Here is a 26,908-nt window from a genome sequence, read left to right on the forward strand (position 1 = left end):
AAAAATAAAAAATAAAAAAAAACATGAACACTGTCATCTGCTTAGAGATATCACGTCAGAATTTTAATTTAGTTGTACAACTGGCGCCCCATCCTTCAACTGGAACGATATACTACTTCGTGGTATAAATAGGCAGGATCATTATACCTACCGGGACGAGCTTACCCTCTGCCGACGTAGTGATTACGTACATTTAAAGATTTGCTAGTTTGATTTTTATTCCACGATGTTTTTCCTTCATTGTGTAAGTCATTCGATGTTAAGTACGTATTTCATTAAAAATTTTGATACTTGATACCTTGATAGTAAAGCGTTATGTGAGCCCGCTCGACTAAGTACCACCACCCTGTCTGTTTTTGCCGTGAAGAAGCAATACGTTTTGGTTTGAAGAGACTTGAGTCTTAGAACTCATGCCTCAAGATGGGTGGCGGCATTGACGTGGATGATTTCTATGGGCTCCGATGACCATTAAACACCCGGTGTGCCGTGAACTCATCCATCCATATTAGTAAAAAAGAGCTTTTTTTTCTGAGCCGCCGAACCTTCTATCAGGTTCCAATGGCTTATGTGAAACTGGACTGATGTTCCGGGATACCCCGCTGGGTTGAACCCACCTGCTAGGTCGGGATGCGACACACCACCAACCGATCACTCTTATCTGACCTCTTTCTTTGAATTTGTTCTCTTAAACGGTGCATAACGCTCATATAGTATTCTTTATCCAGAGTTTGACCTTCTGGCAAGAACTCTGAGAGAAAAACACTGTGATTAGTCAAACAAAATAGTCAACATGGCTTTGACGTTTGCTCGACTTTGGCGTGGTTTTTTCTGTTTTGGCTCAGTTGGAAGGCCCCATTTTGAAGCTTTTTGACTAGTTTGCATGTCAAACCAGTAACCATCAGTAACAATGCGGTTTCATGAATGTTGGGATGGAATTTGCTCGTTCCAACAATATCCTCAGCGACTGTGTTTACTCTGAATATTCAGTTCTTTTGGAACCAGCCGAACGGCCATGTGTTTCATACGCCTATTGATTATTTAAAATGTTACAGATCGATACGGGAGACACAGGATATTTGGCGGCTATCGCTCTCAAGCTTGAATGTAGATTTTCAGTCACTATTGCGATGTTAACTTGAATTGCAAACATTGATGACCTACCAGGCAAATATTCCATCACATCTCGACAGCTTTTGAATGCTTTGTACCACTCTCACAAGCAAATGTTTTTGATGAGGTTGACTCATCGACATAGCTCTCAAAGTTAGCAGGCTAAAGTGGCAATGGGCCGGTCACATCTGTCGAGCCAGCGACGCCAGGTGTGGGAGGAAAGTCCTCGAATTTGGATGTCATAAGGAGCGTGGGGCGTCCTCCAACCAGGTGGACTGATGACTTAGTGCGACCGGCGGGAAGCCGTTGGATGCGGAAGGCGGAGGACCGCATTATGTGAAAGGCATTGAGGAAGACCTTATTCCAGCAGCGGGCAGATAAAGGCTGATGATGATGATGATGACTCATCGTGTAAGCCTTCTGTAACAGTTTCAGTCACTTCGAACAAGAAACTCCATTGGCGATGCAAAATTTGCAACAAACTATCTTTGATGTTTTTATCCATTATAAAATTCGCAATACACACTAGATATGAGATAAAACAAAACTAAAACAAGCACTGTATTTAATCTAAATAACAGATTCAAATCCCGCGCCAGAATGGAAAACAGTTGTGTAAATCTAACAACGACAGCAAAAAAACAAAAAAATTACTTTCGCACCATAAAGAAATCATTCATTTCCGATTCTTTTTTGACGGAATGTACATTAAACTACCAATCCAACTAAAATATTATTAACATTCAATTTAACTATTTTTTTTTTAAAGCTTAGCTTTTTTAAGTATAAGTTTTTTTTTTTTTTTTAAAGCTTAGTTTAAAAATCATGCTTTAATAGCTTTTATATTGTACACTATTCCCCTCTTATACATCGTATTTCACTCTACTATTGGTTTGCTGGAAGAAAACTCATGAATGAGTTAAGCTCGCCTTTGTACATAGTATTTAGACATTCTTTAAATCTGTTTTTTATTGTATTTTCTTAGTGTGTACAATAAGTATAAATAAAAATAAAATAACTAAACTTATCATAGTCGAGAAATTTGAAACAAGTGCTTGTACAAAATACTCTATAGAGTAACCAGGCCCCCATACGCTATAGCGTATGGGGGCCTGGTTACTTATTCATTCGTTGGCATATCACATTCGTTAGTTTACAACTTGCCGTTAGTTAGACTAATTTGGCGACTGCGTACTAAAGTTAATTCTTCATACAGGAATGCTACGTATACTCATTCTAATAGTTAGTGTATTGAATTAAATACTTCTTTTTAGTTTTGTTGGTAGACGAAATAGATCATTTTTTAATCAGATAAGAACTTCCTTTGGTATCTTAAAACATAAAATTAATAAAGCTGATAGATAACTATTGGCTAAAACTTCCAATTAAACAGTTTTTTTTTATTGCCTATTCGCGTATTTTACAAATTATAGTGACACACTAATTCCTTTAAATTTTTATTAATGTATGTATTAACTGAGTGCAGTAGAATGGCCTCGAGCAGGGAGAGATGGCGAGACATCGTGAGACGCATCAAGTCTGCCCCCTCCAACATAACATGACGATCACGACCATTCTGTCAAGAGTGACATTGAGAAAAAGAATGTATTAAATATTATTATTTTTCTATTTTAGTTTTGAATGGTATTGTTACGCCGGTAAGAGTAACGCCATCTATCGCCGAATAGCCGAACGAATATCGAAGGATCTAGTAACATCTAGAACGCTCGAGGCGTTCAACGCCATCTATTATCATATAGCGGAAAAACAATACTCGAAATGTGTGGAATATTCTCGATAACTGGTGTTGTATGATAACTGGATGTGGTATCGGCTATAAAAGCATTGCAGAGATGGCACGCAGTCGGTTAGTAATCGGAACTACTCGAAGCGAAACAGCGAACGGATCACCTAAAGCGAAGCGGAAGAAGCGAATCGAGAGTTTTAAAGTGTTTGTTGAGTGTTTTAAGTGTTCTTAGTGTTGAATACAGTTTTAAGTTGTACTTTGGTAGATTTTTTAATTTATCCCGAACCCCAGCGCGTAACAGTATTTTCATACTAAAATCATCAAATAAGATTCGTTCAGTAAAAAAAAAAACTGTCCGTGTTGAGCACGATAAATACTCACAAAATCGCTATTACTCTCTTTTTGTCCGGCCAGATAGGTATCCCGGGATTTATTGTGGCTCTCAAGTTATTGTTTACCGAAATTCGTAACGTTTACAATAGAATAAACGTACGTATTATTTAATATTTAATCATTCTGCACGCCCACCTGAACTCTGACAGACAAGGCTGTCTGCTCTCAAACGTATAATAGGCTTAGATGGGAATATTTAGCAATGTTTGTTCTTTGTATTTTAAAGCTTTTCAGATTTTGCTGCTTTTGTGAATATGTATATGGTATATTGCTTCGGTAATTTATTTAAGGTTATCATGATTTTTACAAGTTTACTTTTTATTAATGTCTAAAATGTTTATTGTGACTGCTTAATTATGCGTATTTAATTATAGACTATTCGATATACAATATTTCTAAGTGAATATTATATAATGCAATATTTAAGCAAATAGAAGTTCTTCGAGTTCTTGCTGCTGCTTACTTACTGCTTGACTGTCTCAGTCCCCAGTTTGATGAGTGCGAGTTTTTTAAAGTTCTCGATAGCGTAAAAGTTAACTCAAATTTGTATGGAGTTGGAACGTTTGCCCCGGTTTGCTGCTAGGAGCGCTGTCCCAGCTGTATACAAATTTGAGTTAACTTTTACGCTATCGAGTTAACTTTTACGTTATCGAGAACGTAAAAAAAACTCTCACTAAGCACTCAGATCTCCTGTGCTCGAAATAGGTTGTTTGCATTCAGCGGATATCCTGCCGCCTTCAACTACTCATCTCATACTCATCCTACATCACTACTGCTTGATTGTTTAACTTTCATCCGTTACTGAAATTATATTTGTTCATTTGATAATATTTGTTTATCTTTTGATCTTGTATTAAGACAATAAAACTTATTGGCTAAAATTGCCGAATATTAAATTTATGATTTCGTTATGAGGAATTACTTGTATCTAGGTAGATATGTTAGTTAGCTAAATGAAATTTCCACTTGGGAATATATTGTCGACCGGATGTATTTAATCCGGATCCGGTCATGTTGCAAGATTTATTGTTGTCACTGTTTGTACTGCACGACTCCTAGTTCACGTTCGAGTGTACGGTAAACAAGGGTTGGTCGGTGGATTTGCTTGTGCTTCCTCTGATAAATGGTCTCAAGCAAAACAGAGCTATGCCGGTTAAATATCTTACCGCTTAATTCCGTTGATTAAACGTTCGCCTTGTACTAAATCCGTTGAACATTCAAATCCGATTGTTTCGGGCACGACGTCGGTACAAGGATTTGAAATCGGTTTACGAACCGGTTTTATTCGTTGAATCCATCTGTCGTAGGCATAAAACAAATCATCGTAGTGTACTGAAATTACTTGATCATTGTATTCGATATACCTTTATCAGAATTGTACTCGAGAGGGACTGGATGAAGTTGAAGTTTAGCAGGGGTTGGTTATCAAGAAGCTACGCTTCGAATTATTTTGAGAAGTTCCAGAGTATAAATGTGATTGTGGGGCTTTCGAAAAACGATTAGATTTTGTGGAAAAATTTGCGAAAAGTCCTTTGGTATTCGTATCTTCTTCGATTATCGCTAGTCTATACTAATATTATAAAGAGGAAAGATTTGTTTGTTTGTTTGTATTGAATAGGCTCCGAAACTACTGAGCCGATTTGAAAAATTCTTTCACTGTTTGGACGCTACACTATTCCCGAGTGACATAGGCTATAATCTTTTTTGAAAAAAATTAGGAATCCCTACTAAAACTCCAATAATGTAACCCAAGGGGTAAAAAAATTACCTAAAATATTCTTTACATCGCGTGCCCTGCGAAAACTATTGATGATAGAATAAAATAATGTACTACGACTTTGTAGAACACATTATTATTTACAAAAAGTGTCGCGACTGTATATGTCTAACTATTATAGTTATGCCGCAATAAGTGTTCTTTTATTTAAAAAAATAAAACAACGTCAAATATCGCTAAAATGTTTGTTCAAGACCCGAGCGGAGCCGGAGCGGGCCGCTAGTAGTAGATATTTTTACTGTCCAATCTTTTAACTGAACTAATTAAGAAATGACACATCACGTAAATTCGATACTGATCTTAATAATGTCCTATATAGAACAATAACTACATAAAATTGTATGATACGTTCTCGTGGGCTTTCAATTCTCAATTGTATTGAGTTTCGAATACCAGAAAGTCTAGTTTTAATTAAACATAGTGTTTAAGTTGTAAAGCCGGCTTGGCTTCGTCTCTAGCCTACGACTTGAGGGATCCTCGAAGCATCGTCCTTTAAACCTTAATACTTTAATGCTCTTCGAACTCCTTGTACCAAATGAGATCTCTATTCCTGATATTTTCGAACACGAATCTCATAAGTCTAATTTTAGATTTGAATCACACTTAAGGCAATTCATAAGTGCATTATCATTCCACAAATTGTCGTTTTGGCGTCGCGTTCATGATCGTTTAAAAAATGTTTTTATTAAATTTGTGGTGGCTGTAGTTACAATAATAAAATTAAAGTCTGACTCGGTGATGCAGTAATTAGCGCCCCTAACTGGGGCAAATATTGTGTGACGAACAAGCTTGTTTGCTCTTTTTCTGGGCGTTTATTATATATATATGTATATATTTAAACGTATGTAAGACTGACGAACGTCTCTGGTACCCATAATAAAAGGAATGCTTAATTTCGGCCGGAAGACTGTGCTTGATTTGTTCAGCGTTATTATTGGAACGAAGTTCCTTATGGGACGATGCAGAGGGATACCCTAACCGGGGAAAAACGTCCGTAACGTAAGGTTTTTATCAGTAATTGTATTGTAATTGTATTTTATCAGTAAGTATTGCGGTAGGCAGCTGCTTGGCTCTGCCCCTGGCATTGCTGAAGTCCATGGGCAACGGTAACCACTCACCATCAGGTGGGCCGTATGCTCGTCTGCCTACAAGGGCAATAAAAAAAAAATGCACACAGTGTATGACTTAACTTTGTAATAACGTACAAAAAATATCATATTTTTTTATCATTGATTGACCACGATCTCAGAGCGTTCGTTTGCGCAATACACTAACTCTTATGCAAACAACCGTGAATGAAGTGTACCACAATAAGTTCGCACGTTACCGAATAACCGTGGGTTGTTGCGAAACCTCCAGTTTTATTTTCTTTATACCTCGAATATAACTTGAAATTAATATTTTTTAAGGAGCTTCATTCCTATCCGGTGTCCCACGACACTACATATCTTTTTTATTAAATTTTCTATCCAGCGATATGGTTCTGACTGGAAGATAAATATTTCGAAAATAAACGTGGACAACTTTAGACGCTTGTAGATCCGGTAATTGATTCTGCGACGCACTGCTCTTGCTTAGGGCTAGTGTTAACAAATTCTCTCACGTTGAGCCCGTGAGCTCACCCACCCGTCCGGGCGTAGCTGAAATAGCCTCTTAGGCTACCAGCGAAAAGTTAGGGAGAAAGAAAACTACGACTATAAGTGAGAGCACTGAGGCTTGGAAAAGAGAGAGAGAGTGAAAGAGAGTTAATGTTTGAATATATTGTGAATTGTTTTTTTTTCCTACCTAAGCTGAGAGCCTTGCGAGGCTATTTCAGCGTAACCTTAACTAGTAGTTGAGCTCACGGGGATCAAACCTGACGATGTTGCTAACACGAACCCTAGCAAGAGCCGTGCTTCGCAGAATCTACTACCGGATCGGAAACGCGACCCACTGAGAATATCCAGCGAGAAACTCAGTGGGCGGGAATTGGACTAGCACGACGCCAATCATGCTGGAAACATCTAAAAAATATTTTGAAAATGTAAATTGTGTCCGATAAATGTTTTAAAAAAAAATCACCGTTTTAAATTGGTTCCAACTCATTTCATTTCATTTTCTTAGACGTCTTTGTTATGGCGCTTGTTTCTTAAATTCGTTATTGAATATTCAGTAATCGTATTCTGTAATTTCCGAACTGAATTTATAATATACCCCTTTCTTGTTTGCTTTGTCACAAGTTAACAGTAATCCTTTTGTATAAAGGAATTTTCAATAATAAAATATTTCATAATAAATGTTTCGCTTGTATTCTGTAGAAGAATTCTTATGATACTACCATCCGAAACAACTTTAACTTATTACCATTGTAAATATTTTTTCTTCAAATAGCTTTGCGGATTCGAAATAGGTTTCGGACTGTGAAAGATTTACGATGTATCAATCTAAATAAAATACGGCATCGCAACGAGGGAAATTAATCAACAAACGGACTAAATTATTTTGAATCCATTGTAGTAAATTTAAGCGGCCCACAATAAAATATTACAATATTTATTACATTAATTAATAAATATTACAACATTTATTGTCATAATAAACATTACAATATTTATTGTATACCGTCGCGCCGCTCTTCGTTCAGCTCCTATCAATTTTTTTTTATTGCTGTATAGGCAGACAAGCATATGGCCCACCTAATGGTGAGTGGTTACCGTCGCTCATGGACGTCAGCAATGCCAGGGGCAGAGCCAAGCCGCTGCCTATCGTTTAAAATTCTCATCGGACGTGAAATTTTGACCTAAACGTGCAAATCGCACTGTAGTTTCTTTTTCCTTTTAAAGTGAAACTATCTGATCGCTTTTTCTTCTTTAATTTAAATTAGTTTAGCGCAAAATCTAATCAAAACTGTACTATACTTCTTTACTTCACTTTTTTCTTTTTTCAAAACCAAATCTAATTAGATCCACAGCTCTGTAAAACAAAGCGAAAACACGAGTAAAAATAACGGAGAACAGTAGGTTCGCTGAAGTCGACTGAAGCGTGACTAATGTTAACGTAACTTGATCGATGCTAGATCAGTTGAGGAAGAAGCCTAACTTCCCTTAACTTTTATTGGGCTCACTGGATCTTCACGGTCTAATGCAACCTTGCCATTAATTCTATTAATACAACCAGTTTGGCCCCGGCTATTTATCGCGTCTACGTGTAATGTTTCGACAATTTCAATATAACGTTTATGTATTGAATCTAAAAAGATACTAATGTAATGGTTACATATTTTTACTTGCTTTTTAATAAGAATGTTTGAAAATAATATTTTAATTGAAATGCTCCATTTCGACTGGGGCGCAGTCAATCCGATCCACTTTGAGACATGAGCTCGACCTCATGTCTCAAAGTGGGTGGGTGCAAACATTCACATTGGAATGTCTATGGGCTCTAGTAACGGCCGTCTGGTGTAGTGATAAATGTCTTTTCCAGGGTTATGGATGTCTATTAAATATATGTATGTGTATAATAAAAATCTTACATTTATATCCGTTATGTGGTACCTGTAACACAAGTTCTTTACGAACTTATCACGGGACCAGTTAACGTGGCGTGATTGTTGGTAAATATTTATTTATTTATTTATTTTTTAAAAATAATTATTAAAAAAAAAAAAAACATCATGCGCTACTGCATTCTAAGATAAGGCAATCTAAACTTGTGTTTTTTGTTTAAATATTTAATGTATGTACCATAGGTATAATATAGTAAGTATACGGGAGGAACAAGAAAGCATAAGTTTTTATCCTGAATATACATTGCTTAGCTACAAATTACACTTCCACAACTTTCCCACCGCGTATTTTGTTAATTCTTAATAGTATGTCATTAAACAGAAAGGATTCGCGTGTCTCCCATTATGCACTGAGTGTTCCTTGTTACAATTTTTATCGTTATGTTTAAAAGTTGTCGTGTTCTAAAGAATAAGACACCCGAGCGATGTGCCTATGTCAGAGTACAAATCATACTACAGCAGACGATAATCAACTTATCTAATGAAGTGCGATGTTAATTCATGTTCACTTATGACTTTTACCATGAAGGAATAACATGGTGTTATCAAAATCTGCGCTTGCCGGTACGTAGTCCCCAGTCCGCAGCGCATTTTTGGGCGTCCCCCTGCCCGGTGGACCGATGACTTGCGGCAATAGGCTGGAGAAGATTGGATGCGGAAGGCGGAGGATCGTTCATTGTGGCTGACTACAGGATAGGCCTACATCCAGCAGTGGAGAGATGCAGACTGATGATGATCAAAATCTATACAATTGAGCCAAATACTTGAAGTCTCAAGGTGGGCGACGGTTTTTTTTTTCCTACCTATGCTGATAGCCTTGAGAGGCTATTTCAGCGTAACCTTAACTAGTAGGTGAGCTCACGGAGCTCAAACCTGACGACGTTGCTAACACAAACCCTAGCAAGCGCCGTGCTTCACAGAATCTACCACCGGATCGGAAACGCGACCCACTGAGAAGATCCGGCGAGAAACTCAGTGGACTGTGTCTGTGGGTTAATTTACTGGTCGAGCCCTTCGTCGCAAGCGACGGGTTCGACGAGAGCGATGACCGGCGGGTTGATGGTATTCATGTTGTTGATGGCTGCGCAGTCTGGTAATCACTTAACATCATGTGAGTCGTGAAATCGTTCGCCCGTCTATGCCATAAAAAAATGATGATCTTTTAATCAAACAACATAGATAACTAATCGATTGAACAAATTACTAAATTGGATATTGGATATACAAAATGTAAAATAATTATTGAAGATCTCCACGGTCTGCGTAGAAAGCTACCGATTTATTTCGGTTATTATTAGCAAAACTTATTTCACCGTATTACGTATGCGCCCCAGATATCGATTACAGGTCGATCATTGCTTTTAGTCACGTGATCTGACCGACGCTATCCATTAAAGCCACTCATCGATCAAGGTAATGTGAGACCGCTGATAAATAAACCTTAATATGCGGGGACAGTAATATGAATATGATATGATTTAAATTTCTTGCTGGAAATATTCGGAAAGGCTCAAGGGAAAAACTTGTGCCTTTAGTATTCGGAATTTCTGAAACTGTGATTTTTATAAGATGAACGAAGACTTAAACAGCAAAAGGAACATTAGTAGCATTCGCGTCTCGAAAAAAAATCGTATCTCGTAAGTAATATTGGTACGTCAGCGAGAAAATCATTTGCATTTTCGTAATGACAAAAATTACCTTATTATTTTCATCAAATGACTTAAAACTATATCGTCATTTATAAATAACTAGCCGTAATCGCCCGCTGCGCTGGGAATTTAAAATTAACATTATTATTTATTGTCATTATTATTAGGGAGCCCAACACTCATATAAATATTAGCCTATCCATTAATTAAATGTATTTTCTACATGGATACCGAGTTTCAAGTCAATCGGTTCAGTAGTTATAACGGAACATCCGTAAAAACCACTGTAGATGTATATATTAGTATAGATATGCCGTTCTGAAAAATATCGTCGTGGAAAAATCTAAATGTGTGCTACCACGCTAATAAAACGACTTTGTGATAGTAAATAATTTTGTTTTGGGAGTCGCGAAGAACATTTTCCGGCCTCGCCAAGATTTCAGGCTTGATTTAGTTGAGTTATTCAGTCGTAGTGATACATCACTAAGACGATGACATTGACAGTTAAGTCCCCGCCCGCGTGTTTGTCGATAACACACTATAATATTATAACCACACGGCTCGCCGGGTCTAATAGAACGTTTTTTTTTATTGCTTAGATGGGTGGACGAGCTCACAGCCCACCTGGTGTTAAGTGGTTACTGAAGCCCATAGACATCGACAACATAAATGCGCCACCCACCTTGAGGTATAAGTTCTAAGGTCTCAAGTATAGTTACAACGGCTACCCCACCCTTCAAACCGAAACGCAATACTGCTTCACGGCCGAAAATAGGCAAGGCGGTGGTACCTACCCGTGCGGACTCACAAGAGGTCCTACCACCAATAAATTGTCGATAATGAATATGTGTTATAAATGTAAATATGATTTTGCTTGTCAAGCTTTCTCCTAGTACTCAACTGATCATTACAAAACTTTGCACACGTATTGTGTAACAGCTTTTTTTTATGAAGGAAGGATTACTGGTGGCCCGAAGGCCTTTCCAGTTTCACCAGGACAAGTGGGTTATTGTTATGGTTATCATATGTGTGGAACAGGACAGGGCAACCTATCAGGAGACAAAAAGTTCAGTTTTCGAAGGATATTTTTTCAAAATTTACTAGAGCAAAGCAGCGTGTAAAGGTTAGCCATTTTATTTATTTATTTATTACACTTCATGTAATATTTACACTGGCGAACTTAATGCCTCAGGCATTCTCTACCAGTCAACCAAAGATGGTGCAGAGTAAATAATCGTAGGTGTATTGAATTTTAAAATAAATTACAAATATATACACAAAAATACATTTACTTAATATATAATTTTAAAATTATTATTTAACGAAACATGGTAATATATATGTATTATATAAAAGCGAACGAGAACGGCTGGACCGATTTGACTAATTTTGGTCTTGAATTACTTGTGGAAGTCCAGAGAAGGTTTAGAAGGTAGATAAATATGAAAATGCTAGGAATTAAATTTAAAAAATTCTTTGATGTGTCCCCCGTCGGACGGATTTGTTTTGTTTTTTTTAAGTTTATTTTACACAAAAGTTTAGGTCTTTTATTTATCGATTGAGTCTACACTACGAAGTCTGCCGGATCAGCTAGTCCATAATATATAATAATTTAGCTTAAAAGCTTAACTGATGCCAACAATAATTAATCAACAATAATTTGCAATAAAACGTAACCTAAAATAAGTTTTAGTTCATCCATATAGTACCAGTTTCATGAATGTCGCCTCATGATGTGACTTTAAATATTTTCTCGTGTTCGCGTTTGGTCACTTTGCACGAACAAATTTTCCTGTCGACGACGTCCTTGTAGCTACTAAATCACGCTCTGATGTTATCCATTGAGTTGTCTCATTCGCGTTTTTAAGCTCTAAGAATTTTGGGCTTTCACTAAAATTACCTATTTTATGTGATGACTCCACTTGTTATGTTTCTTTAAGTCTTAACCAGTTTCCTGACTTAGTATTGGGTATATTATGTAGTGAGAGAATTGGGGTCTACATATTCAGTTTTTGATCTAAATATTTAATTTGGTATTTGTTTTATAATCTCTTGTTTCATATTTCTAATAATATTAAAATCATAATCTATATATTAATACGTGAAGCAAAAACTTTGTTTCCCTTTTTACGAAAATTGCGCGGACGGAGAAGTATTAAATTTTCGGAAGGAGTGCAGAATGTTAATATTTTTTTAAATTATGCACAAGAAATACATTAAATTAATTAATAAGAACACTACACACACTACCATGTATTTGACACACACACACGCATGCATACTATTTGTTTATTATCAAACTTTTCTTATTGCTGAAATTGTGCAATGATTGAAATTTAATGCAAATTGAGAATATATGAAATTAATATTGTTTGTCTTTATTAATATACTAGCGACCCGCCCTCGCGTCGCTTCGGAAACATTAAAACACACATGAAACCAAAAAAATAAAATAAAAAAATAATTAAAAAAGTAGCCTATGTTCATCAAGGACAATGTCGGCTTCTAATGAAAAAGAATTTTTCAAATCGGTCCAGTAGTTTCGGAGCCTATTCGAAACAAACAAACAAACAAATCTTTCCTCTTTATAATATTAGTATAGATGTCTGAAGTGCAGTATTGGCGAAATCTGTGATTAAAAAATTATAATAGTCTTTGACAATAGAACCATAATAGTGTACGCGTACAAACTTATAATTTCAATTAATTATAGTCGAATTTCGACTACCGGGGACCACTAGTAATATTAAAATCATAATCAATATTAAAAGCTATTGTAATATAATTTTACATACCGAAAGTGTGTATAGGCAAAATGGAAGTCATGAATAGAAAATTTTATTAAAGGAAAATATGACCTACAGCCTGACGATTATGGCTGAAATTTAAATATCGTTTACTGAAACGAATACACCATGCGAATAATCTGTTCGACTAATCCGTGAACCGATGCGTACTTGCAACACCGACTAAAACATCTACATTCCCCTAGTTTAACTGGGGTACGTGTATTTTGCGTACGACAGTAATAATGTCTACATCGGATCGGCTTTGTTTTTTACCATCAGCTGCAATGAAAAAGAGCCAATCACAACTGTACAAATTTTCAAGTTTTAAAAAAATATATGATTTTATAAACAAAGGTTAGTGTGTTGGCCTTTGTAGTTAATATAAATTGTTTACTTAATCTTAAACAAAGAATAAAAAAATAAAAATAGAAAAGAACGCATACTATCATGATAATACAAATGAGTATTTTTTTTTGTTTTATTGCCCTTGTAGGCGGACGAGCATACGGCCCGCTTGATGGTGAGTGGTTACCGTCGCCCATGGACTTCAGCAATACCAGGGGCAGAACCAAGCCGCTGCCTACCACTTAATACTCTCCCCAAGCCTCGTTTGAAGAAGGACATGTCATAGCGCTCGGGAAATACCGTGGAAGGGAGCTCATTCCATAGCCGGATGGTACGTGGCAAAAAAGATCTCTGGAAACGCACTATGGATGACCGCAGTCGCTCCAGGTAGTATGGATGAACTCTACTCCGGTGGCGGACGATGCGATGGTAAAAACGAGATGCCGGTATCATCTCGAACAATTCCTCAGAGCACTAATATAGCCAAATAATATTTTTTTGTTCCGATTTTGCTACTTCCTAGTAAAGCTAACCAATGGATTAGGTAATATACGTATGGCGGCTTCCCCAAGCTAATAGAAGGTATCGATCGATCATCATTGACTTTGCCGCTTGGTTTCCTCAATTTCCTCCTTGAGCTGGGTGCTCACCAAACCATCAAATTGATGCGAGCAACATCACACTCTTAGCTGATATAAAAATAAATCTTTCAAGACCTTAATTAATGTCGAACATTTTCATTCGAAAAATTACATTTCACAAGTAATTTTAAAATTAAAAATATTCACTTACAGTTGTATTTTGAATGAGCTGCTTCTAAAAATACGGTCCACCAAAATTTGTGCCGGAATAATTTGTCTAATGATTTCTTAGCTACCAATTAATTAACATCGTTCATCTTCTTAAAGTTAAGTTATCATTTTTATCATTTTCGTGTTAATTATCGTGACTACATAGGTATTAATCATATTTGTCGTTACCCTCGAAGGCTTTACAAGTTTGACAGCTGCGAACTATACTTTCTTAAGTTAGTTAATTAGTCTCTTGCAATACGCCCATGTTTCTGCGTTTCCAAAACATGATTTGTGGCTCGAACTCTCCAAGTTTAGAAAGTTTAAACTTGCCAGAAGTTTTACGGAATTATATTTTATAAATGGACGTGTATAATGTACATAGATAAAATTTAAATGGACGAATAGTTTTAGTCTTGCATATTTATTATGACATAACAGATCCCGAAAGCATCGGACACAAATAGCATACAGGAATACCAAATAACGCAGTATGCACTTGTGAACGCAAAAGCGTGTTTGCATTCCCACAAAAGGCCATTCCATACGTTACGGACACCGTTGTAACAATTTCAAATGTTCGTTTTGCCTCTGGTTTGAACAGTGTTAATTTTCGCCTAGACTTGGGTTTTTTTATTCTATTTATAACTATGACTACATAGATTTGAGTACCTGTCCGGAGCAACAAAGTCATTTGAAATTACTTTGTCGTTGCAATTGCATTGATTGTTTTTTTCAAATTGTGGAACATGCAATTATTTTCTTATTTTTCTGCGCAATGTTGGATAGGTACTTAGTATTTTAAATAATGTAATTTCTTTTTCTGCCTAGTCTTGCACCGCAGTCAACTTCTTTCGTAGGCACTAGGATAATTCCGGGCTGTTGCCATGTAACTTTTAACTGTTGTTTACCCTGGAGTCTTTGGTCGTCTCTTGGTTTTCTACTTTTGTATAAGGGCTATAGCCTTTTTCATAAAATATCTTCGTATCGCCTTGATAATTCGATTAGTCTAAATTAACCTGTACCATATTGCACTTTTTTCTTCATAAAACAAACATGTACACATGGAGTTAAGTCGTGTTATGCTTGCCAATAAAATTTGCATAAGCTGCATCACCAACTGCTTCTGTGAACAAGCTGAACGTAGCTCTACAAGTTATGTCGGCATCGAATTTGGCTCAGGAAACTTGTTTTTTCTTGCGGTTTGCGCTTTACTTCTTAGTTTAAGCTCTTCGAGGATTTTTTATAAAATTTATGGAGTTTATGTCAGCTACTATTTCTTGATGTTGTAAAACTATCCAAAATAAGAATATCAATACATAATATTATGTTCAGACCAACAATGCTCTTTCGAAAGAATGTTCCGATAAACAATTTGAACACCATTATATGTATAACAATTATGTGTACTAGTGGTAAGACGTTTTTTGAGTCTGCACGTGTGAGTACTACCACCCTGCCGACTTCTGCCGTGAAACTGTAATGTGCTTCGGATTGAAGGCTGAGACAGTCGTTATACTATTGAATCTAACAATGTAATTGTGATGTCATAACTCTGACAGTAATGCTATTAAAAATATAACTTTTCTAATGATGGTGAATCTTTTAACATTTCTACGAACACAGCGGTGAGTTTTCGTGGTCGCTTTTAAAATTGACATTCTTCGGGCTAGGAAGTTTTATTTAGGTACTTTTTATCCATTCCTTATCACATTTAAGTTACTAACAAATCTTTAGATACTTCAGCAGCCGCATATAGAAAACATTCACGCATTAAAGATCCTGTGAATTTTCCCATACAATAGATTTCTCATCTCTTGTAACTCTTTTTATCTCATTGAATTACTGACTAACATTATTTTATAATTACTTCATAAAATGAAATTGTAACTCTATTTAACGCATAGTTCTAGATGAGCCAGCGCCAGGGAAGGCAATTCCAAAAGATTAATGACAATAGAATGCCTTTTGACATCAAAACCAGTGTTTCAATGTGCGACAGCTATTATGAATGCTTCATTGTTCATTGGTGATTCTGAAATTCTATAATCCTTTTTTTGTTTTGTTAAAATGGCGGTTTAATAGTTTGATATTTAGATATACATTTACTCTGAAATCAATTTAATTATTTGGATTGAACGAGTTACTATTGCAACCTACATAGTTCATTCTAACTTTGAACTTTGAAACAGTAAAAACTACTTCAGTCTGTGCTCGGAATCCACTTTCCGCGCCGCGTTTGTCTTAACACAATTCTTCACTCTTCAACAGTTCCACATTCAAAGTGCTCCACATACAGGCCACGATCTTGGGCACGTTTTCGAAACGAGCTAAGCGCCTCAAGTGCTCCATTGTGCCAAGACTTATGTAGCCGAGGGAAGCGAAAAACAAATGCGACCCTAAGTAGCTACAGCAAACATTTGGGCTTTTCTATCAATACATGTTTTGGTTGCCTAAACACTCGCTGTTTGCTTAGCCGATGTTATTTTACTACCGCATAGACCCTGTCCGGATTGTTTACCTTGTGAATAATTTGTCGGATAAAGAAAATCTCTTTTTCGTATATTTATCCGCCCTATCTTCGGAATGTCGATGAATATGTGCGTATTTGTCTCTCGTTTTACGTAATTTTCCAGTTGTCTTAGCAAATGTTACAGAACTCTCGTACCTCGCCGATTGTTTTGGTCGGTATTCTATTAGCAGTTAACTGAAAGAAGTATTCTGTTTTTTTTTGCTATAGTCGGACAAAGGAGCTCATGGCCAACCAGGCAAGTAAAAATCAGAGACCATATTATACACGGCTGTTATATTATTCGAACTGGAACGCATGAATTTTTCGCGGCATATAAAACAGTGGTGATCCGTATACTATCTCCAGTCATTAATTACAAAAGCTTATAAAATTTTGCTTGGTATATTTTTAATACATGATAATATTCCTTCAGTTTGGAAATCTTTCGTGTATGGGCCTTCCGAAATTCTGACCATTAGTATCTACTCGTAGCCCGATAATTCGATACGAATTTGCTGAGCGTTTTACCCATCAGGTCACGAGCGATTCATGCGTTAAATTCTTAAGCTAATCTATATAAATGAAATACTAGAGGTTGACTGTTGCGCTCATTCCGCAAAAACTATTGAATACCTACAATATCTACTTACCATATAGTATGGTAAGTTATGGTCATTGTTTAAAAAAATCCAATATCTTTGTTCTATCTAACACCAAAATTCTACTCGGTTATTCCGCGTAGAATTTTAACGGGAATTCCTAGTTTTGGAACAACACAGAAATAGTAACAGTCAAAGTTGATTTTTTATTGCGAGTACTAAATTCATAAATATTCTAACTCATAAAAAAATGTTAGGCGAACTTATCGAAGACAGCATTAAACTTAACCGTTCAATAAATCCACCACGGGACTAGCGAATTTCACGAGTTTATTTCACGCCAGTCGAGAATTCTGCAAAAGAAATCGAATGTCACAAAACAAACTAGAGGACTCCCGAAGTTTTGACAGCATCGTTCATATTAACTTTTGAATTTGCATGAGTTATTCAGTTTTGATCTTTCTCATTCCGAAAGTTTATGATTAGGCGCCTTCCTGATACAGTTATTAAACAGACACATTCTGTTGGCAAAAGTGGGCTTTGCATGTTATCTCAGAGTTGAACCGCTTCGGCTTACTTTGTGCTACTAAGTCAAGTCATTAATTACTTTTTGTTAATTTAATGTTGATTTTTTTACTTTAGTCCGGAATTTCAACTAAGTTAAGTAACCAATTTAAGTAAGTTGAAATTGAGGTAGGGTTTGTTCGTCACCACGAGAATTAGGTTAAGTATCAAAACGTTGGAAACATAATGACAGTAAAGTAGGTTTAATTACGTCTACAATCGCGAGCATTTAAATAAAACAATAAATTAAAATCGTGTGGAACCCTGGGGATTTGGAAAGACGGTTGAGTTTATGTTTTATACCGTATATTCGACGTATATACCATTCCACTACTGCGCTATCGCACGAAGCTGAGTTTATTTATATTGCATAGATGCATAAATGCATTCATTCTCAAAGAGTTTTTATCATTTTTTTTACAAACCTATCTGGCCCTGAAGAGTCCACTGCTGTTGGCAGTAGCTTGTCTTCGTCGCTGACATTACTGTTGACAATGAGCGACGATGACTACTCATCGTCAATTGGGCCTAGTGCCTTTTCAGGCCGTAAAAGATAATTATATTACCAACGGACTATTACCGAAGCCGCTTTGAGACGCTGTTACCAATATTCCTCACAACGACAAAACAAATGGAAAACAATCTTATTTTGTTACGAAATGCATAAATAGTGATATGCTATCAAATGACGCATAATATTGTTACTGGCTGGGGTTTGGCATAAATAAAAACTCTACTGAAGTACAGATTAAAACTATATTTAACACTTAAAACACTTACAGAACACTTTACACTTCGTAATTCACTTCTTCCACCTCGCTTCAGATAATCCGTTCGTTGTTTCGCTTCGAATAGATCCGATTACTAACTGCCCTCGTGTCATCTCTGCAACGCTTTTATGGTGGATACGACGCCTCCACAATTATCGAGAACATTCTCATTAAGGCCTTTGTTTCTATATGTGTTTCCGCTATTTTATAATAGATGGCGTTGCACTTCTTGATCGTCCTCGATTTTACTAGTTCTTTTAATATTCGTTTCTGCTGTTCGACGATAAATTGCGTTGCTCTTACCGGCGTAACAACTCGTAATACTCCTTTATTCCTATAGCCACTATCGAACAGTTCCTATGCTGGATATAATCTAAAACAATAGTGCTATAGATATATTATTTATAGTCTATACTATAGATCGTTATAAATTTATCTGTTTTTTTTACTATTACTTAGGTGTGTGAACAGGCTCATAGTGCATCTAGTGTTTGGTGGCTGCCGGAGCCTAAAGATAGCATAGCGTGAAAAACGACACACATCTTGAGGCACAAGCGTTAGTCTCAAATAAATTGTATGACGTCTGTCTCACCTTTCAAAGCGAAACGCATGACTGCTTCGCGACAGAAATAAGAAGGATGCCGATGCCTACCACCCGTGCGGGCTTACGATACGTTCCATGTAAATTTATGTTTTTGGGGGACTACTATTATATTTATTACACGATATTACTTTCTTTTACCATGAACCTGTTAAGTACATACGTATTTTCTCACGATACTGGACCTATAGGCCTTGAAAATCGACATAATCTTATCGCTCGATACGCATATACCGGGTATCCTATCTTTTAGGCAATGTCGAATTCAATGTTAAAATTGACAGATGCTCAATATCAAATAAGAAGTTAAATATAATTTGAAAAATTACAAGGTTAATTTATCGACCGGAAGACCCGAATAGTTTGTTTATTGTAACAGAATGTGTGGAAAAAGCAAATCCCCAATGAGCATAAACCCGTACAATTGCTTCCCTGAGTCGTGACAGCGATAACGTTACGTTGTAACCGCTTATCCTACTTAGGGGACGTTACGAACACCCTTAAATAAATTCACCTCACCATTTTGTTTACGTGGAAATGTGTGTGTGTCCCTTGACAATGCTTTTAATGGTTTTGGATCGAATTATTCTTCTTCGATAATTTTTGTATATTATTATAAAAATTTGGCTTCCACAATGTTCCAAATTCAAGAACAAATATTTAAAAATAAAATAAAAATATGTTTTTTTTTATTTTCGTGAAAAACGTTCTTTCTACAGTATTTAACATGACGAAGCAGTTAATGCCTTTCCGAAAATGAAATTAACATATTACACTAGTGAATATATAACATAAATCCTTTGAACTTATTGTTCCCTTTTATCCTTTCCCTGATTTATTACGAACTACAAATAGTTTAGACCTTTTTGTATTATCCGTTCTAGGGTCCGCACCGCTGCCGTGGAGTTTATTTGTACTATTTAAATTATTTTGAATAGATCGGGGCACGGTAACATGTCGTTTGTGATATTTCACATTTCGATTTCGTCTAATCATAAAAAATATTAACAAAAAATAAAATCGACATCAAAAATCAAGTGAGTATAACTTTAGGGAGAATATTAAAGTAATCTAAGTGAATTAAAATGCTATTATTAAGGTTAATTCAAAAACTTAATTTTGCTTAAACGGTTTCCTGGGCGCTATGACATGTTCTTCTTTGAAAAAAGGCTTCTGGAGAGTACTTAACTGTAGGCAGCGGCTTGGCTCTACCCATTGCTGAAGTTCACATGCGACGGTAACCACTCACGATCAGGTGGGCCGTATGCTCCTCTGCCTACAAGGACAATAAAAAATAAAATAAAAACCATTGATCAGACCTTAACTTGAAAATTTTAAAATAAATTAACAAAAGAATCATCAAAGTCGGTTCTAGAAAAAGGTTCTGGGTTAATACAGGCGAATTGGGGACTGTTGTTGTAGGGTAACATAATTATAAACAATATGTGTGCCTACCTACTGTGTTAAAATATTAATAAAAGTTAGTCTGTAAAAAACTACTGTACGTGTTTTAATAGGTTATGGGCCCAGTGTTATATTTCGTGTTTAAATAAAGTCTTTTTGTTTAAAACTATCCCTGGTGGACTATCAGTGAACTGTTTTTGGATAAACTATATAAGAAGAGTGAAAATCGTTCCTAATTAATCTTTTTTGTGTGTGACAATCAGTTACCGTGTGTGTGGTTTGACGATAATACAAAATGGCTGGAAGTTACATTGTCAACGTGCCTAAATTGAAAGGTCGCGAAAACTTCGACGAGTGGGCGTTTGCAGCTGAACATTTTTTGATGTTGGAAGGTGTCGATATTCATAAGTTAGAATCATCAACCGATGCTAGTTCTATTGATGAAAGAAAAGCTAAAGCTAAACTTATTATGACAATTGACTCTTCAATTTATGTTCACATTAAAAACGAGCAAACAGTACAAGGTGTGTGGAAGCGTTTAAAAGCCCTGTACGATGACTGTGGCTTTACGCGTCGCATCAGTCTACTTCGTCAGCTAATATCAATTCGATTAGAAGATAGCGAATCAATGGAAGCATATGTAACGCAAATGGTCGACACTGCACAAAAACTTAAAGGTACGGGTTTTCAGATCACTGATGAGTGGATCGGTTCACTATTATTAGCGGGCCTAACAGATACATTTGCTCCTATGATAATGGCCATTGAACATTCTGGATTAGCCATCAGTACGGATGCCATCAAGTCAAAATTACTGGACATGAGTTCAGAAGTTGGCAACACTGCAACTAACAATGCCTTTTTGTCGAAAGGTTGGCAGCACCGGAACAAGAAAAAAGGGTCTAAACAAAAAACGTCATCGCCGGCTGCTAGTTCTGTTAATCATAAAGCAATCCGATGCTATAAATGTAAAGAGTTAGGGCATTATATGAATAAATGTAAAAATATACAAAATAGATGTGAAAGCAATGCATTTAGTGCAATATTTTTGAATGGAAGTTTTCATAAGAATAATTGGTATATAGACTCAGGCGCAAGCTCACATATGATAACAGAAAAGAGTTGCTTACAGAATGTTTCCTATAACCACACAGTAAGGGAAATAATAGTTGCAAATAAAGACAAATTACCTGTAGAATGCTCAGGAAACACGATGATAACGACGATTGTCGGTCATTCAGAATTTAACATTCCTGTTAATGATGTGTTATGTGTACCTAACTTATCTACCAATCTATTATCAGTAAGTCAGATGATTCGTAATGGAAACAAAGTGAGCTTCGAAGAAGACGTTTGTTACATACGCAATCGACAGAATGTGCTGGTAGGAAAAGCAAACCTGGTGAATGGAGTCTATAAATTGGACATTAAGTCAGACAGTTTGTTCGCGTGCTCAGCCACAACTGTGACTAGTGAGATATGGCATCGAAGATTAGGACACATTAACAGTAGAAGCTTGAATATTATGAAGAATGGTGCTGTGGATGGGATATCATACATGGATAAAGCTGAAATTGATATGTCCAAGTGCATCATATGCTGTGAAGGAAAACAGTCAAGGTTGCCATTTTCACATAAAGGTACGAGAAGTGAAAATGTGCTTGAACTTGTTCATGCAGATGTCTGTGGACCCATGGAACAACCTTCTATTGGACTATCAAAGTATTTTTTGCTTTTTGTAGATGACTACAGTAGAATGGCATTTGTGTTTTTTCTCAAAGCCAAGAACCAAGTTTTCAAATATTTTAAAGAGTTCAAAACTCTGGTTGAGACACAGACAGGCAGAAAACTAAAAGCCTTAAGGACAGATAATGGTGGAGAGTTTTGTTCGCTAGAATTTGATGAGTTTTTGAAGAAAAATGGCATAGTACATCAAACAACAAACCCTCATACACCAGAACAGAATGGCCTGTGTGAAAGACTTAATAGAACTGTCGTGGAGAGAGCTCGGTGTCTTCTGTTTGAAGCAGGCCTAGATAAAAAGTTTTGGGCCGAAGCAATCAACACAGCAGTCTATTTACGAAATAGAACATTGGCAGCAGGACTTCAGAAAACACCTTATGAAATATGGAGTGGTAAAAAGCCAAATCTAAGTCATATACGGATATTTGGTAGTCCTGCAATGGTCCATGTCCCCAAAGCAAAGCGGACTAAATGGAACAAGAAGGCCAATGAACACATCCTGATTGGATACTCAGAGAGTACCAAAGGATACAGGCTGTACAATGTAAAAACAAAAAATATTACCACTAGCAGGGATGTTGTTATCATGGAGAAAATCAACGACACAGATATGATACAAGCAGTAGTGGAAGAAAAAGAAACTATTCCAAGTGAAGAAGGAATACAAAAATGTGCTGTGACAAGTGAAGATTCCACTTGTGACTCACTAAATAGCACATACATGACAGATGATGCTACATATGTACCAGATGATACCAGTACCACCAGCTCAGATGAATTCTGTGATAGTAAATCGAATCACAAGTCAGAAAATCTGCAGCCAATAATTAAGGTGGAAAAGAGGACTAGGAAGAAACCAGACTGGTATGGGTACAATAACATATGTCAGAGCAGTGAGGAGGTGGACGACAATCTTCTCACTTATGAGGATGTAATGAGAGGATCAGAACAAGAAGAATGGTCAAAAGCCATGAAAGAGGAAATACAATCTTTCCATCAGAATGATGCTTGGGAGTTAGTAGACAGACCCAGTGGTGAAAATATTGTGGCATGCAAATGGGTGTATAAAAAGAAACTTAACAGTGACAACTCAGTGAGATATAGGGCACGGTTGGTTGCGAAGGGTTTCAGCCAGAGACAGGGTATAGACTTTAAAGAAACTTTTTCCCCAGTGCTAAAATATTCCACTTTAAAACTGTTATTTGCTATTAGTGTTAACTTGAATCTTAGCATAACCCATTTGGATGTAACGACGGCCTTTTTGAATGGTCACCTAGATGAAACTGTTTTTATGCAATTGCCTCAGAGTTTTGAATGTAAACCTAATGCTGATAAAGTCTTGAAATTGAAAAAGGCCATTTATGGACTAAAACAGTCAGCGAGGGCCTGGTATAAGCGAGTTGATGATTATTTACAGGAGTTAGGCTATAAAAAGTCTATGTATGAACATTGTTTGTTTATAAAATCAACAAAAAATTATAAAACATATGTGGCTTTATTTGTGGACGACTTTTTCATTTTTTCTAATTATGAAAAAGATGTAGAACATTTAAAAGTTGAGCTAAGCCAAAAATTTAAGTTAAAAGATTTAGGCCAGCTTAGACAGTGTCTAGGCATGGAAATTAAGATACATAAAAATAAAATTTTTGTTAGTCAGAAAAACTTTATTGAAAGATTATTATGTAAATTTAATTTAGAAAATTGCAAGAATGTTGAGACGCCTATGGAAACTAATCTAAAGCTTGAGAAAGGAGATAAGACACATTCTAAGTTCCCTTATCAGCAGCTTATAGGCAGCTTAATGTATCTCTCTGTTCTAACTAGACCCGATATCTCATACTGTATAAGTTACTTAAGTCAATTTAATAACTGTAATACTGAAACACATTGGAAACATGCAAAAAGAGTGTTGAGATATTTGAGTGGCACTAAATATTATGGTTTATTGTATGTTAAAAATCATTTAGACATAGCTGGTTATGCTGACGCTGATTGGGCATCAGATAATCAAGATCGTAAGTCATACACTGGATATTGTTTTATTTATTCAGGCTGTTTAGTTTCTCATGAAAGTAGGAAGCAACAAACTGTTGCCTTATCTAGCACAGAGGCCGAATATATGGCTGTTTGTGAAGCAAGTAAGGAAGCTATTTATTTAAAAAAACTGTTAACTGAATTAATAGATAGAGGAAATATTCCTATTGAATTATATAATGATAGTCAAAGCGCTAAAAGGTTAACTGAAAACTGTGTGTATCATAGAAGAAGTAAACACATAGATGTCAAATTTCATTTTATTAGGGAAGCAGTAGGTAACAGATTAGTTGTTGTAAAATATTTAGAAACAAATGAAATGCCAGCTGATATATTGACAAAAAGCTTAAGTAAAAATAAACATTATTATTTTATGAACAAGATGGGTGTTGTAATGTTACATGCTTAAGATGCATTTGTGTTTGACTTTTTTTTTGGTATTATTATGTTAAGTGGTGGTGTTGTTGTAGGGTAACATAATTATAAACAATATGTGTGCCTACCTACTGTGTTAAAATATTAATAAAAGTTAGTCTGTAAAAAACTACTGTACGTGTTTTAATATCCATCCTCCATTTTTAAAGTCGGTTAAAAATATGTAATATTAAATGAGAATTCTTACCATTAGTAAACTAGTTTTGTAATGTTAAATCGAATGAGCTGAATAAGGCCATTATAAAGCTCCCCTCGCTGTAAACATTTTCAACAAGTTTGTACTGAACTTGGTATCTCTGACCCTATATTAAGACCCGTACAAAATGAAATCCCGTAAAAAAAATATTAAACAGGCATTTTTTTTATTCTTCGTCCTTCCTGTGATTTATATCTTTGGTAGTAAATAATATATTATTTTGTGTAAAAGAGTTTCAAACTTTAAGAAAATAGGCCGATTTTGGCAGCTTATAAAAATGAAGGTACATAATAATGGTATGCAAAAAGGAAATTTTTTTGGAACGAAGTTCCTTATGGGACGATGCGTAGGGGTACCCTAACCGGGAAAAAACGTCCGTAACGTAAGATTTTTATTAGTAATGTACGACGACGAATGTAAGGGTACGACTTAACTTTGTAATGACGTACAAAAAATAACATATTTTTATTTATTTTTATAAATAAAAAAATGTATACCCGAATAATTATTTTCTTTATACCTCGAATAGAACTTAAAATTAATATTTTTATAATAAGGAACTTCGTTCCTATCCGGTGTCCCACGACACCACACATTTTTTTTTATATTTATGTTATTATGTTTATTTTACGACTGACTCAGTGGTGCAGTTTTTAGAATCCCTGACTGTTGTGCCAAGGGTCGTGGTGTCGATTCCCACATCGGACAAACATTCGTGTAATGAACAGGTTATTTTTTCTCTTTGTCTGAGTGAGTGTTTATTATCTATATATTTAAATGTATATAAGTATGTGTATCAATCTTGCATACAAATAAACACAGCGAATCCTGATTAATGGGGCCGTGCGTGATTTGTCCCCAGTTATTCATTTTAAAATATACAACCTTATACCGTATCTACATTGAGAGAACTTTTCCTTGACATAAACGTATATCTCTAATAACAAACTACACAGAAACTTCTACAATTGCTGAACTGAACAGTCAATTTGTAGCTCGCTGACTATAATAATATAAAGAACAACGTTCCGTCTTTTTCCTAGTGCCGAGTCTTAAGCAGGAAACAAATTATCGGACGCGGCTAACAGTCGCGACTGATAAGTGTGCGTCCCAAAAGACTGTGCATCTTTTGGGACGCTGCTTGCGGACGCGTTCTAATGTCTATTCTACAAATAAGTGTAGACGAGCAAACATATCGAGTAGTGAAAGTGAGAACTTTCTAGAATTAGTGGCAGCTGCTTTATGTTGTCTGCCCAGAAAGAAAATAAAAAGAAGCTTTTTTAATGTATGATTATAAAGTAATTCCCTGTTACGTACCCCGTGTGCGCACCCCGCGCCTACTGTCCGCCGACGTTTTCGACTGACAAAAACATCCGGCGAACCAGATTTCTGTCGGACGTCCGAACGCTCAAGGTCAGTCAAAGGTTACGTCCACGACTTTCCTCCAAGGGTTTGCACAGCTCAGTATATACTCTTATTCTAGATCACGGCCATCAGCTGCGTCCGATAATTTGTTTCCAGCTTTATCTCGGAAGTTTTTAGTGAATTTTAGGCAGCGGCTTGGCTCTGCCTCTGGCATTGCTGAAGTCCATGGGCGACGGTAACCACTCACCATCAGGTGGGCCGTATGCTCGTCTGCCTACAAGGGCAATAAAAGAAAAGAAAGAAAAAAAAGAAATTATTGCAACACTCATGCTCGGTTGCGGTGTTCGTGCATAATATTTGAGCGAGTGTAGCTTAGCAGTTTCTCCCGGGATGTTGTTTACCAAGAAATTACAAAATTATGTAACGCGCACTGAAATTTTGCAACGTAAACTCTTTGGTGGTCGTATTGTCTTTGGGTTGTTCGCCCAACGTTCGAAAGTCGACCATAATAACTGATACTTCAAGATCCATTTTTGTTTA

At 36.2% G+C, this 26,908-nt stretch overlaps 1 protein-coding gene across 7 annotated transcripts in view; it reads left to right on the top strand.

The window, feature by feature from the left end:
* Nucleotides 1-26,908, top strand: part of LOC101744976 (peripheral plasma membrane protein CASK) — a 219,194-nt gene that overhangs the window by 165,257 nt on the left and 27,029 nt on the right. The window lies entirely within an intron of this gene.

This window comes from Bombyx mori, chromosome 6, assembly GCF_030269925.1.
Source record: "Bombyx mori chromosome 6, ASM3026992v2".
NCBI classification, from domain to species: domain Eukaryota; kingdom Metazoa; phylum Arthropoda; class Insecta; order Lepidoptera; family Bombycidae; genus Bombyx; species Bombyx mori.